We start from the raw sequence: 13,508 nt of genomic DNA, 5'->3' as shown, positions 1-13,508 counted from the left end.
GAATGATCATGATGACAGAGTATGATAGCAAAAAATTAAAAACCTCCTAACTTACATTTCTACATGGGAGGTTATGATTAATAGTGGATTGATTTACATTGGCTCCAGTCAGTAAAGCCCAGTTCTGTATCTTTTTCAATATAGAATCAACTCTAAGTCATCTCTTTATCTAATTAGAGAATTATGAGTAGTGATACAGTACAGTCACTTCCTTCTATATGTGATCTGTGTTATGTCAGGAGCAGATTAAGTGTGTTTATGCTTATGCTATGTTCGCACAATTAATTGACTCCATAAATATGAAAGTAAAGGAAGAAATGAGCGAGTATGCTGGCAAAAAGTGTGAAAACACAAATCAACATAGGAGAAAAGAATACAAAGTTATTCTTGAAGGAAAAGAATTTCTTTCTTTATTTGCTTTTCCCAGGTTTTAAGCTCTCATTATCTAGAATATAATGAAATATATTGTTTCAAAATAGAATATATTTCCCAATAAGATGAAAATTTTCACCCAAATCTCACATGGATTATAAAGGATCTCCCTGTATTCAGTTCAGTTCAGTTCAGTCGCTCAGTCATGTCCAACTCTTTGTGACCCCATGAGCTTTAGCATGCCAGGCCTCCCTGTCCATGACCAACTCCCGGAGTTTACTCAAGCTCATGTCTATTGAGTCAGTGATGCCATCCAACCATCTCTAAAGTTTCTCATATTACATAATTTCTCAATCATGTTATTTGAATTATGAAGTTATATTTTTGAAGATCCATTGGCTTGAAGCGACCTCAGTAAATGACAGTTTTGGATGTTTAAGTAATGGAATAAACTTAAAAAGAAAAAAATAGAGCAGGTCTTCCCTGGTGACTCAGTGGTAAAGAATCCTGCTAATGCAGGAGACACTGGTTCATTGGATCCCTAACAGGGGAAACTCCTATGTGCCATGGAGCAACTGAATCGGTGCCCCACAGCTACTGAGCCTGTGCGCTAGAGCCCGGGGCTGCAACATCTAAGCCCACCTATGGGAACTAGAGCCCAAACGCTCCATAGCCCACGCTCCAGAACAAGAGAAGTCACCACAATGAGAAACCCATACACTGCAACCAGAGAGTAGCTCCACGCTTGCCAAAACTAGAGAAAAGCCTCTCAGCAACGAAGACCCAGCACAGCCAAAGACAAATAAATAAATATTTGTGTGTGTGTGTGTATATAGATAATATATTTTATATTATATATCAGTTCAGTTCGGTTCAGTTCAGTTGCTCAGTCGTGTCTGACTCTTTGTGACACCATGAATCACAGCACACCAGGCCTCCCTGTCCATCACCATCTCCCGGAGTTCACTCAGACTCACATCCATCGGGTCAGTGATGCCATCCAGCCATCTCATCCTCTGTCGTCCCCTTCTCCTCTTGCCCCCAATCCCTCCCAACATCAGAGTCTTTTCCAATGAGTCAGCTCTTCGCATGAGGTGGCCAAAGTACTAGAGTTTCAGCTTTAGCATCATTCCTTCCAAAGAACACCCAGGGCTGATCTCCTTCAGAATGGACTGGTTGGATCTCCTTGCAGTCCAAGGGACTCTCAAGAGTCTCCTCCAACACCACAGTTCAAAAACATTAATTCTTCAGTGCTCAGCCTTCTTCACAGTCCAACTCTCGGCATCCATACATGACCACTGGAAAAACCATAGCCTTGACTAGACGGACCTTAGTTGGCAAAGTAATGTCCCTGCTTTTCAATATGCTGTCTAGGTTGGTCATAACTTTTCTTCCAAGGAGTAAGCGTCTTTTAATTTCATGGCTGCAGTCACCATTGGCAGTGATTTTGGAGCCCCCAAAAATAAAGTCTGACACTGTTTCCGCTGTTTCTCTATCTATTTTCCATGGAGTGATGGGACCGGATGCCATGATCTTCATTTTCTGAATGTTGAGCTTTAAACCAAATTTTTCACTCTCCTCTTTCACTTTCCTCAAGAGGCTTTTTAGTTCCTCTTCACTTTCTGCCATAAGGGTGGCATCATTTGCATATCTGAGGTTACTGATAAATAATATATAATATTTTATATTTTATATATAATATATTTTTATACTTTACATATTTTAAATATATTATATATATATATATATATATATATATATATATTAAAGAGCAGACCAAGAAATTTAACCAGGTTTACCATCGTCATTATTCCTGGTGTGTGAGGAAAGAAAAACACAAATATCATACAATAATGGAAATGTTATTATAGCACACAAGGTGGTTCAGTTGTCACTCAATATAAGCATCATAATGTACAACACTGAGTATTGACTTAACTCCAAATTGTGATACTACATTAAAGAGATGGAGAGAGAGAGAGAGAGTTTGCAGAGGGAGACATATATTAATATAAGAGAGAGTAAACCCTCATCTTTCAAAGTAGGAAGTCAATAGATATTATCTAAAACTTTTTTGAAAAAATCAAGAAATACTTGAATAACCCACTTAAAAATAGGAAGGTGAATACTGAGAGAAAAAACAAACAAACAAAAAAACCCCTAACTGGCTTGAAAGTAGTGGCCACTAGAAATCTGGAGTCAGGGGTGAGGAGAGATCAGAAGACTTCTGGGTTTTGTTATTGCTGTTGTACTTAAAAATACTCTAACACTCTCTGATTGTTTATTTACCCATACTATTAAGCATTCTATTAAATGGTTACTTGGTGAATATCATGAATATTACATATAGTATGAATGAAAATAACTGCCTTAATCTTCCTTTTTTAAATTTTTTATTTTTTATTTTATTTTATTTTTTTACTTTACAATACTGTATTGGTTTTGCCATACATTGACATGAATCCGCCACGGGTTATGTGAGTTCCCAATCCTGAACCCCCTTCTCACCACCCTCCCTATATCATCTCTCTGGGTCATCCCAGTGCACCAGACCCAAGCATCCTGTATCGTGCATCGAACCTGGACTGGTGATTCATTTCCTACCTGATAGTATACATGTTTCAATGCCATTCTCCCAAATCATCCCACCTTCTCCCTCTCCCACAGAATCCAAAAGTGTTCTATACATCTGTGTCTCTTTTGCTGTCTCACATACAGGGTTATCATTACCATCTTTCTAAATTCCATATATATGTGTTAGTATACTGTATTGGTGTTTTTCTTTCTGGCTTACTTCACTCTGTAAAATCAACTCCACTTTCATCCACCTCATTAGAACTGATTCAAATGTATTATTTTTAATGGCTGAGTAATACTCCATTGTGTAAATAGGTACTTAAGACTTAGAATCTCTAGTCTTTCCCATTCTGTTGTTTTCCTCTATTTCTTTGCATTGATCACTGAGGAATGCTTTCTTATCTCTTCTTGCTAGTCTTTGGAATTCTGCATTCAATGGATATATCTTTCCTTTTCTCCTTTGCTCTTTGCTTCTCTTCTTTTCACAGCTATTTGTAAGGCCTCCCCAGACAGCTATTTTGCTTTTTTGCATTTCTTTTCCATGGGGATGGTCTTGATCCCTGTCTCCTGTACAATGTCATGAACCTCATTCCATAGTTCATCAGGCACTCTATCTATCAGGCCCTTAAATCTATTTCTCACTCCCACTGTATAATCATAAGAGATTTGATTTAGGGCATACCTGAATGGTCTAGTGGTTTTCCCTACTTTCTTCAATTTAAGTCTGAATTTGGCAATAAGGAGCTCATGATCTGAGCCACAGTCAGCTCACGGTCTTGTTTTTGCTGACTGTACAGAGCTTCTCCATCTTTGGCTGCAAAGAATATAATCAATCTGATTTTGGTGTTGACCATCTGGTGATGTCCATGTGTAGAGCCTTCTCTTGTGTTGTTGGAAGAGGGTGTTTGCTATGACCAGTGCATTCTCTTGGCAAAATTCTATTAGTCTTTGCCCTGCTTCATTCCGTATTCCAAGGCCAAATTTGCCTGTTATTCCAGGTGTTTCTTGACTTCCTACTTTTGCTTTCCAGTCCCCTATAATGAAAAGGACATCTTTTTTGGATGTTAGTTCTAAAAGGTCTTGTAGGTCTTCATAGAACCATTCAACTTCAGCTTCTTCAGCGTTACTGGTTGCGGCATAGACTTGGATTACTGTAATATTGAATGGTTTGCATTGGAAATGAACAGAGATCATTCTGTCATTTTTGAGATTGCATCCAAGTACTGCATTTCAGACTCTTTTGTTGACCATGATGGCTACTCCATTTCTTCTGAGGGATTCCTGCCTGCAGTAGTAGATATAATGGTCATCTGAGTTAAATTCACCCATTCCAGTCCATTTTTGTTCGCTGATTCCTAGAATGTTGACATTCACTCTTGCCATCACCTGTTTTACCACTTCCAATTTGCCTTGATTCATGGACCTGACATTCCAGGTTCCTGTGCAATATTGCTCTTTACAGCTTCGGACCTTGCTTCTATCACCAGTCACATCCACAGCTGGGTATTGTTTTTGCTTTGGCTCCATCCCTTCATTCTTTCTGGAGTTATTTCTCCACTGATCTCCAGGAGCATATTGGGTACCTACTGACCTGGGGAGTTCCTCTTTCAGTATCCATTAATTTTGCCTTTTCATACTGTTCATGGGTTTCTCAAGGCAAGAATACTGAAGTGGTTTGCCATTCCCTTCTCCAGTGGACCACATTCTGTCAAAAAAATTAGAGATACCAAGGGAACATTTCATGCAAAGATGGGCTTGATAAAGGACAGAAATGGTATGGACCTAACAGAAGCAGAAGATATTAAGAAGAGGTGGCAAGAATACACAGAAGAACTGTACACAAAAGATCTTCACGGTCCAGATAATCATGATGGTATGATCACTCACCTAGAGCCAGACATCCTGGAATGTGAAGTCAAGTGGGCCTTAGGAAGCATCACTATGAAGAAAGCTAGTGGAGGTGATGAAATTCCAGTTGAGCTATTTCAAATCCTGAAAGATGATGCTGTGAAAGTGCTGCACTCAATATGCCAGCAAATTGGGAAAACTCAGCAGTGGCCACAAGACTGGAAAAGGTCAGTTTTCATTCCAGTCCCAAAGAAAGGCAATGCCAAAGAATGCTCAAACTACTGCACAATTGCACTCATCTCACATGCTAGTAAACTAATGCTCAAAATTCTCCAAGCCAGGCTTCAGCAATACGTGAACCGTGAACTTCCAGATGTTCAAGCTGGTTTTAGAAAAGGCAGAGGAACCAGAGATTAAATTGCCAACATCTGTTGGATCATCAAAAAAGCAAAGGAGTTCCAGAAATACATCCATTTCTGCTTTATTGACTATGCCAAAGCCTTTGACTATGTGGACCACAATAAACTGTGGAAAATTCTGAAAGAGATGGGAATACCAGACCACCTGACCTGCCTCTTGAGAAATCTGTATACAGGTCAAGAAGCAATAGTTAGAACTGGACATGGAACAACAGACTGGTTCCAAATAGGAAAAGGAGTACGTCACGGCTGTATATTGTCACCCTGCTTATTTAACTTATATGCAGAGTACATCATGAGAAACGCTGGGCTGGAAGAAGCACAAGCTGGGATCAAGATTGCTGGGAGAACTCTCAATAACCTCAGATATGCAGATGACACCACCCTTGTGGCAGAAAATGAAGAGGAACTAAAAAGCCTCTTGAGGAAAGTGAAAGAGGAGAGTGAAAAAGTTGGCTTAAAGCTCAACATTCAGAAAATTAAGATCATGGCATCTGGTCCCATCACTTCATGGGAAATAGATGGGGAAACAGTGGGAACAGTGTCAGACTTTATTTTTTGGGACTCCAAAATCACTGCAGATGGTGACTGCACCCATGAAATTAAAAGACCCTTACTCCTTGGAAGAAAAGTTATGACCAACCTAGATAGCATATTCAAAAGCAGAGATGTTACTTTGCCAACAAAGGTCCGTCTAGTCAGGGCTCTGGTTTTTCCAGTGGTCATGTATGAATGTGAGAGTTGGACTGTGAAGAAGGCCGAGCGCCAAAGAATTGATGCTTTTGAACTGTGGTAAATGAGAAGACTCTTCTTGAGAGTCCCTTGGACTGCAAGGAGATCCAATCAGTCCATTCTAGTGGAGATCAGCCCTGGGTGTTCTTTGGAAGGAATGATGCTAAAGCTGAAACTCCAGTACTTTGGCCACCTCATGAGAAGAGTTGACTCATTGGAAAAGACTCTGATGCTGGGACAGATTGGGGGCAGGAGGAAAAGGGGACGACAGAGGATGAGATGGCTGGATGGCATCACTGACTCGATGGACGTGAGTCTGAGTGAACGCTGGGAGATGGTGATGGACAGGGAGGCCTGGCGTGCTGCGATTCATGGCGTTTCAAAGAGTCAGATATGACTGAGTGACTGTACTAAACTGATGACTTAGAATAAAATTTCCAGTTATAGCTCACATACAGATTTAATAAATGCTCAGACTTAAGCAACTTAGATGGAAGTGAAGATGGTGTGCTAGAAAATTATGATGGTTTAAAATGTGGCTCTTTTGGTAACAAAAATACTGATTATGGATATGCCCATGGAAAGTTTGAATAAAATTGTTTAATGAATATATATAAGTAGGAAAACATCTGAAAATAATACTAGGTAATGTGGCATTGTAAATCTGTATATGTGCATGCTCAGAGTCATGTCAGACTCTTTACAGTCCCATGGACTCCTCTGTTCATGGAATTTTCCAGGCAAGAATATTGGAGTAGCTTGCCATTTCCTACTCCAAGGGACCTTCCCAACCCAGAGATTGAACCCATGTTTCTTGGGTGGGTGTGTGGGTGCTAAGTCACTTCAGTCGTGTCCCATTCGTTGCAACCCTATGGACTGTGGCCTGCCAAGCTCCTCTGCCCATGGGACTCTCCAGACAAGAATACTGGAGTGGCTGTCATGTCCTCCTCTGGGGGAAATGTTCCCTGACCCAGGGATCGAATCTGTGTCTCCTGCAGCTCCTGCACTGTAGGTGGATTCTTTACTGCTGTGTCACCGGGGAAGCCCAAGTAAGTATACGTGCATGTGTAAATTATTAAATGATTTTTTACCATGTCTTCAAAGTTTCTAAAATATTACATATCCTCATAGGGCAAAACAAACCCAATACCTCACTATTTTGCATCTTCTCATTAGGAAAATAAGGCACTGATTTAAATTTGAGGTCACTTTATATTTAGGAAAATTTGGTAGTTGCTTCCAGCATTGTTTTCTGAAGCTACTAGTGATTACATGTGAATCAACTTAATCTACCACTAACTAGCTTTTGTTACTTTGTTTATCCTGTATAGTTAGTGAAAACATGCTTGTGTGAAATGCGTATGTTGTGTTATGCCTCATATTATCATCTTAATTAAGTAAAAATTTAATCTTTCATACCACTCAAAATATTCTGATAAGTCATCTTAGGCTATACACTTTAGGAAAAGTTAAAAATCATTCATTCATTCGAGATTGAAATTGTCTGGTATAACTCTGGTTGACAAGCTCTTAAAGGAAAGTCTACAGATGTATTAATCCAGAAGGAAGAGATGATATATGTGTTATATAATTTATAACTGAGAATTTAAACTGTAAAGGAAAAAATATTCAATAAATGTCTCATCTTCTGTGTTTTAACCTTATCCAAAATCAATCCCATCCTTTTGGCTATGTCTCTGACAATGGAATCTTTCATTCTAATTCTATAATGTTAGCCTGGGGTCCAGGAACATCCCTGAGGAGACAAAAAAGAATCACCAAGGAAACCACTACAGAAATTCCGGTTACATTTTAGGTGCTTTACAACTGATAGCTGAAGATCTTTTGTACATGGTTACTCTTTCGATAAGGAAAGCTTCAGGGTTGGGCTATGGCAAGATTTTGTGTGGAAAACCTTGGATTTACGAAGAATAAGGAAATCAGAAACCCCCTTCAAAACAAAAACAAAACATCAAACCAAAATAAAAACGAGACTATTCATTTTCCTAATAGAGAAAGGGTTCTTTCTCCATTGTATTTACAAAGATCATTCTGATGTAGATAACAGCAACAGAGCCAAATTATTCATTATTTTTTTCAGTTGTTTATAAATGTCACTAGAAGAAGTTTAACTGCATTTAGTCAGGGAAGAAGGCATGCACTTTTTTCACCTGTTACTCTTCCCTGGAAAGCCAAGTATTTCTAATAATTTCTTAGTGAAATGTGATTTAGTTGCATAGTTTCCTGTATATAAACGCATTTTCTTGTTTAATATAATAGTGAAGAAATCCATTTTTATTTGCATCTCTTTTTAGTATTTTTAGAATGAGGTATTAAATTGTAATAACAAAGTTCTCTTAGTTTTCCTTTCTTTGACAGCTCATTACTGAATACTTATTTCATCATAAAGGGGAAAAATGACCCAAGACTTATCTGATTTTTAATGACTTCATTTTGACAACTAGACACAAAAAGAGAAGCAAGTTGAAGGACATCCTATTAGGACATTCCATCCTATTCAGATGGAAATGTAAATCAAGAGGAAACATTCTATAAATGTGTATTGATATAAGCAAAGTTGCATTATCTTTCAGTGTTATTATGCTGTACAAGAAAATACTTCCAGTGGTAAGCAATTATGAACAGCTAACTATTGTTCTCATATTTTTATTTTTTATGTTCTGATATAGAGCAACATCTATCTTAAATATATATATATGGGGAGGAAAAAGAGAGAAATCAGTATTACATTCTGGGCTATAAAGGTCGTAAAAATCTTCACTGGTGTGGATGCAGGGCATGATGGTCACTGAATAGATCCATTAGTCATAATTGTAGCTGTCAGGAGCTAGTTAAATGACTGTCTCTGAGGAGGTCACCTTCCACATATGAGTTGCCCTATACCAAGTGTTCGCCTTGTCAGGATGTTGAATCCTGATGCATCTGGACAAACCTTAAAAACGCTTTCTTTTCTCAGCTTAATAGAAATGAAGTAGCAAAGCTCAAAAGTAATTTAGTGTTTCTGGACTGAACTAAAACACATAGCATACATAGTGGTAATAACACTAGAAAAGCTTTATTATTGTCTGTCTGTCCTGTTACCAACATGTGCTGGGTAGTTTACTTTTTCAGAGCCACTCAGCTGGCCTGACCTCTGTGGTCTTCATTAAAAGAAATTCCTTGCCCTCTGACTTCCATTTGGATTCAGCCCATGGCAAGTCCTAGTGGGGACTGGAGGGAGGAAGAGAGACTTTTCATTTCCCTGCTCTTGGATATTTTGTTCCTTGGTGTTCTCTTCTTGGGCCATGTGCTCCCTCAAGGACCACAGCAGGGACAGATGAGGATGAGGCAAGTGAGATCTTGGGTATGAAATTCAAGGGGACACTCGGTCTCAGGACTATGCGAGGGTGGGGCTGGCACCAGAAAGTAAAGTGTTAGTCGCTCAGCCATGTCCAACTCTTTGCCACATTATAGACTGTAGCCTGCCCGGCTCCTTTGTCCATGGGATTCAAATTTGATGGCTAATTCCTTACATTTATCTTTCCTTTTATTGAGGGGATTCTGTTCCTTATAATCAAGGCAGCACAGATCAAAATAGTGAGGGAACAGAAACCTGAGAATTAGCTGGAGAATACCTGGTTGTTCTAAATGAAATCTGGATTCTAGGACCCAGAAGCATTACATTCTGGGCAGGACAGGCTCCATAACTTGCAACAGCTAATGAAAGAAAGGGAAAAAAGAAAATGTAGGGACTTCATTGAAAAGTTATCCATAACTTCTAGAAAGCAATAGCAGAACACTAAACCAATACCTGGGGACTTTCTGAGTGTGAGGTCACACAATCAGGAAGTCAGCTCTTCTGGGATATTTGCAAATGAAATGGTTGATCTTTGAGGAATTGTGTAGAACTGGAGAAGCATGAAAAAATTAAACTGTAAGTCGTTTAAAAATCTTGAAAGACCTGTGACAACAGCATGAGTTTCTTATGCATCTTTTTGGTACAGGGTATTTATTAAACACAAAGTGAAAACTAATATTCATTGAGATCTTATTATGATCTCAAGGCCTGCTACATGATACGTACTCATACTCATTGAAGGAATGGATGGATAAGAGAAATTCAGAAACTGGCTAAGGGTTTTATATAAACAAGCTCATTTAATACTTAAGCAACCTCAGGAGGTAAATATTAGTATTATCCCCATTTTATTGATAAGGAAAATGATGCTTGAAGAGTTAAAAGTAATTTGCCAAAGTCACCTCGTTGGTTAACGTCTGGGATTGGCACCCAATTCCTCTGATTACAAAATTTAAACACTTAACCATTCTGCCTGTCCTAAGCACTTTGAATGATTGCTTGGTTTTTTAATTCCTTTTGGTATTATCTTTTGGCATTAACTGGGTCATATCTCTTAACAGTTAATGAACTTGACACCAGAGAAATATAATAATTATTAAAAACTTTAGAAATTCCAGCTCGTAAATACTAGCTGTACAAGAGACTCTGATCATGTATAGGACTGCTCTCCTTAGACAGATATATTCTCAGACATTTTTTTATTACCTTCCTGATCTTCTGTCATAGGGCAATGAAATCACTATATCATGGATATAATATATGATGCATTGTATCATGGATACCTATAATCTTACGAATTTACCATGCTAATTAGAACTCAATAGTCATCAAGAAATATTCAAGTGAATAAAATTATATAGATACAGAAAAGCTACACGTCTGCACTCATAGTGACAAATTTCAAGGAGTAAAAGCCTTAAAGAAGAAAAAGTCCTTAAGAATGGAACATATATGTTGATATTGGTGAAAGCAAATCTACACTTCTTTGTATGCAAGACCCTCTTATCTAGTACCAGTCTTCTGAAATCCACAGGCTATAGGACTGTCTCCAAATCTGGAGGCAGCCTGGGACATCTTTTCTCTCAGGGGGATGTAACTTTTTCTGAGCACCTTAATGTGCACAGAGGAGAGCGAGCCTCTGAACTTCAGTGTGTGCTGACTGGTTACCGGCTATTGGCCATTCTTGCCAAGAAGGTACCATTCTCTCATAAAAGTAGATCAGTGCATTAGCAGGTAATAAAAATTAAAATTAGGAGAGATTAAAAGAAACAAAAGCAGAGAAAAGAGAGAAAATGTGGTATCAAACAGATGCTGGAGAGAACAGCTGTGCTTCCTACAAGGGTAAAAAGAGTCAAAGAACTGCTTGCGTTGCTCCCCAACACAGTAACTCTTCAAGGTGTGATGGCCCTCAAGTGTCATCCCTTCCCCTCAAAACTGATTCCACATAACAGGCATCTGAACCATAGTGGTCACTACGAATCCAACACCCAGCTTGTATGGATTCCTGTGAGCACAACTCTTCCAAACTACATGTTCACTGCCATTACTTTCATTGTTTGAAATCAAAAATAGAGTATTTACAACTGAAGAAATCAACACGCACTCCTTTTTTTTCCCTCTTTCAGTTTTAGTCTGTTCGGGCTGTTATAACAAGATATCCCAGACTAGGTGAAATTTATTTATTTTTTATTAATTTTTATTGGAGCATAGTTCCTTTACAATGTTGTGTTGGTTTCTGCTGTCCCGCCATGTTAATCAGCTCTGTGTTGACATATATCCCCTCTCTTTTGGATTCCCTTCCCATTTAGTTCACCACAGAGCACTGAATAGAGGTCCTTGTGCTATACAGTAGGTTCTCATCAGTTACCTATGATAGCCATAGTATCAACAATGTATATATGTCAATACAAATCTCCTGCAAGTTAAATAACAGAAATTTAATTTTTCACAGTTCTGGAAGCTGAAATGCAAGAGATCAACGTTGTTGGGAGAGGGTAAGGCCATTTTCCAGGCTTCAGACTTATCTTCTTATCCTCACGTGGCCCAAGAAGGCTAGGGAGTTCTCTGGAGTTAAATAAGCACTTAGGTGAGGAGTTATGTCAGAATCCGGGGTGGGGTGGGGTGGGGTGGGATGGGAACGACCATACCTAAAAAGCAGAAAAAGAACCAGTTGCTACTTTTGCATGCATTCTCCACAAAAATCAATTCAAAAGCCAGGAATGAGGGCAAATGACTTCTTCCTTGTAATGCCCTCTTTTTCTGGTTAAAGACAATCCTCTAGAAATCTTATAGTTCTGTATGTCTCATAGGATAGAACTGAATCACATGACCACACCTTGCTATAATGGAGTCTGGACAAGTTTCTGGCAAAGGGTAACACAATAGCCATAATGAGCTTGGGATACACTAAGTATCAACATATAATGTGGGGGTCAAATCTAGACCATCACCTGTTTTTGTAGAGCCTGCAAGCTAAGGATAATTTTTACGTTAAAAAATACCAGTACAGATCCATCATGTCAAAGTAAGAAAAGTAAGGGACTTATCTGGTGGTCTAATGGTTAAGAATCCTCCTTCCAATGCAGGGGACACAGGTTTGATCCCTGGCCAGGGAACTAAGATCCCTGACATACTTTGGGGCTGCCTCTTGAGAAATCTGTATGCAGGTCAGGAAGCAACAGTTAGAACTGGACATGGAACAACAGACTGGTTCCAAATAGGAAAAGGAGTATGTCAAGGCTATATATTGTCACCCTGCTTATTTAACTTATATGTAGAGTACATCATGAGAAACGCTAGACTGGAAGAAACACAAGCTGGAGTCAAGATTGCCAGGAGAAATATCAATCACCTCAGATATGCAGATGACACCACCCTTATGGCAGAAAGTGAAGAGGAACTAAAAAGCCTCTTGAGGAAAGTGAAAGAGGAGAGTGAAAAAGTTGGCTTAAAGCTCAACATTCAGAAAACAAAGATCATGGCATCCGGTCCCATCACTTCATGGGAAATAGATGGGGAAACAGTAGAAACAGTGTCAGACTTTATTTTTTTGGGCTCCAAAATTACTGCAGATGGTGACTGCAGCCATGAAATTAAAGACGCTTACTCCTTGGAAGAAAAGTTATGACCAACCTAGATAGCATATTCAAAAGCAGAGACATTACTTTGCTGACTAAGGTCCGTCTAGTCAAGGCTATGGGTTTTCCTGTGGTCATGTATGGATGTGAGAGTTGGACTGTGAAGAAGGCTGAGCGCCGAAGAATTGATGCTTTTGAACTGTGGTGTTGGAGAAGACTCTTGAGAGTCCCTTGGACTGCAAGGAGATCCAACCAGTCCATTCTGAAGGAGATCAGCCCTGGGATTTCTTTGGAAGGAATGATGCTAAAGCTGAAGCTCCAGTACTTTGGCCACCTCATGTGAAGAGCTGACTCATTGGAAAAGACTCTGATGCTGGGAGGGATTGGGGGAAGGAGGAGAAGGGGACGACAGAGGATGAGATGGCTGGATGGCCATCTCAGTTTGAGTGAACTCCGGGAGATAGTGAGTTTGAGTGAACTCTGGGAGATGGTGATGGACAGGGAGGCCTGGCATGCTGCAATTCATGGGGTTGCAAAGAGTCGGACACGACTGAGCGACTGAACTGAACTAAACTGAAGCCTATGCTCTGCAACAAGAGAAGCCCCTACATAGCAACAGAGACA

Source organism: Capricornis sumatraensis, chromosome 6 (genome assembly GCF_032405125.1).
Source record: "Capricornis sumatraensis isolate serow.1 chromosome 6, serow.2, whole genome shotgun sequence".
In the NCBI taxonomy this organism is placed as follows: domain Eukaryota; kingdom Metazoa; phylum Chordata; class Mammalia; order Artiodactyla; family Bovidae; genus Capricornis; species Capricornis sumatraensis.
The sequence above is the reverse complement of the archived record's forward strand: the minus strand, read 5'-3'. Positions refer to the sequence as shown.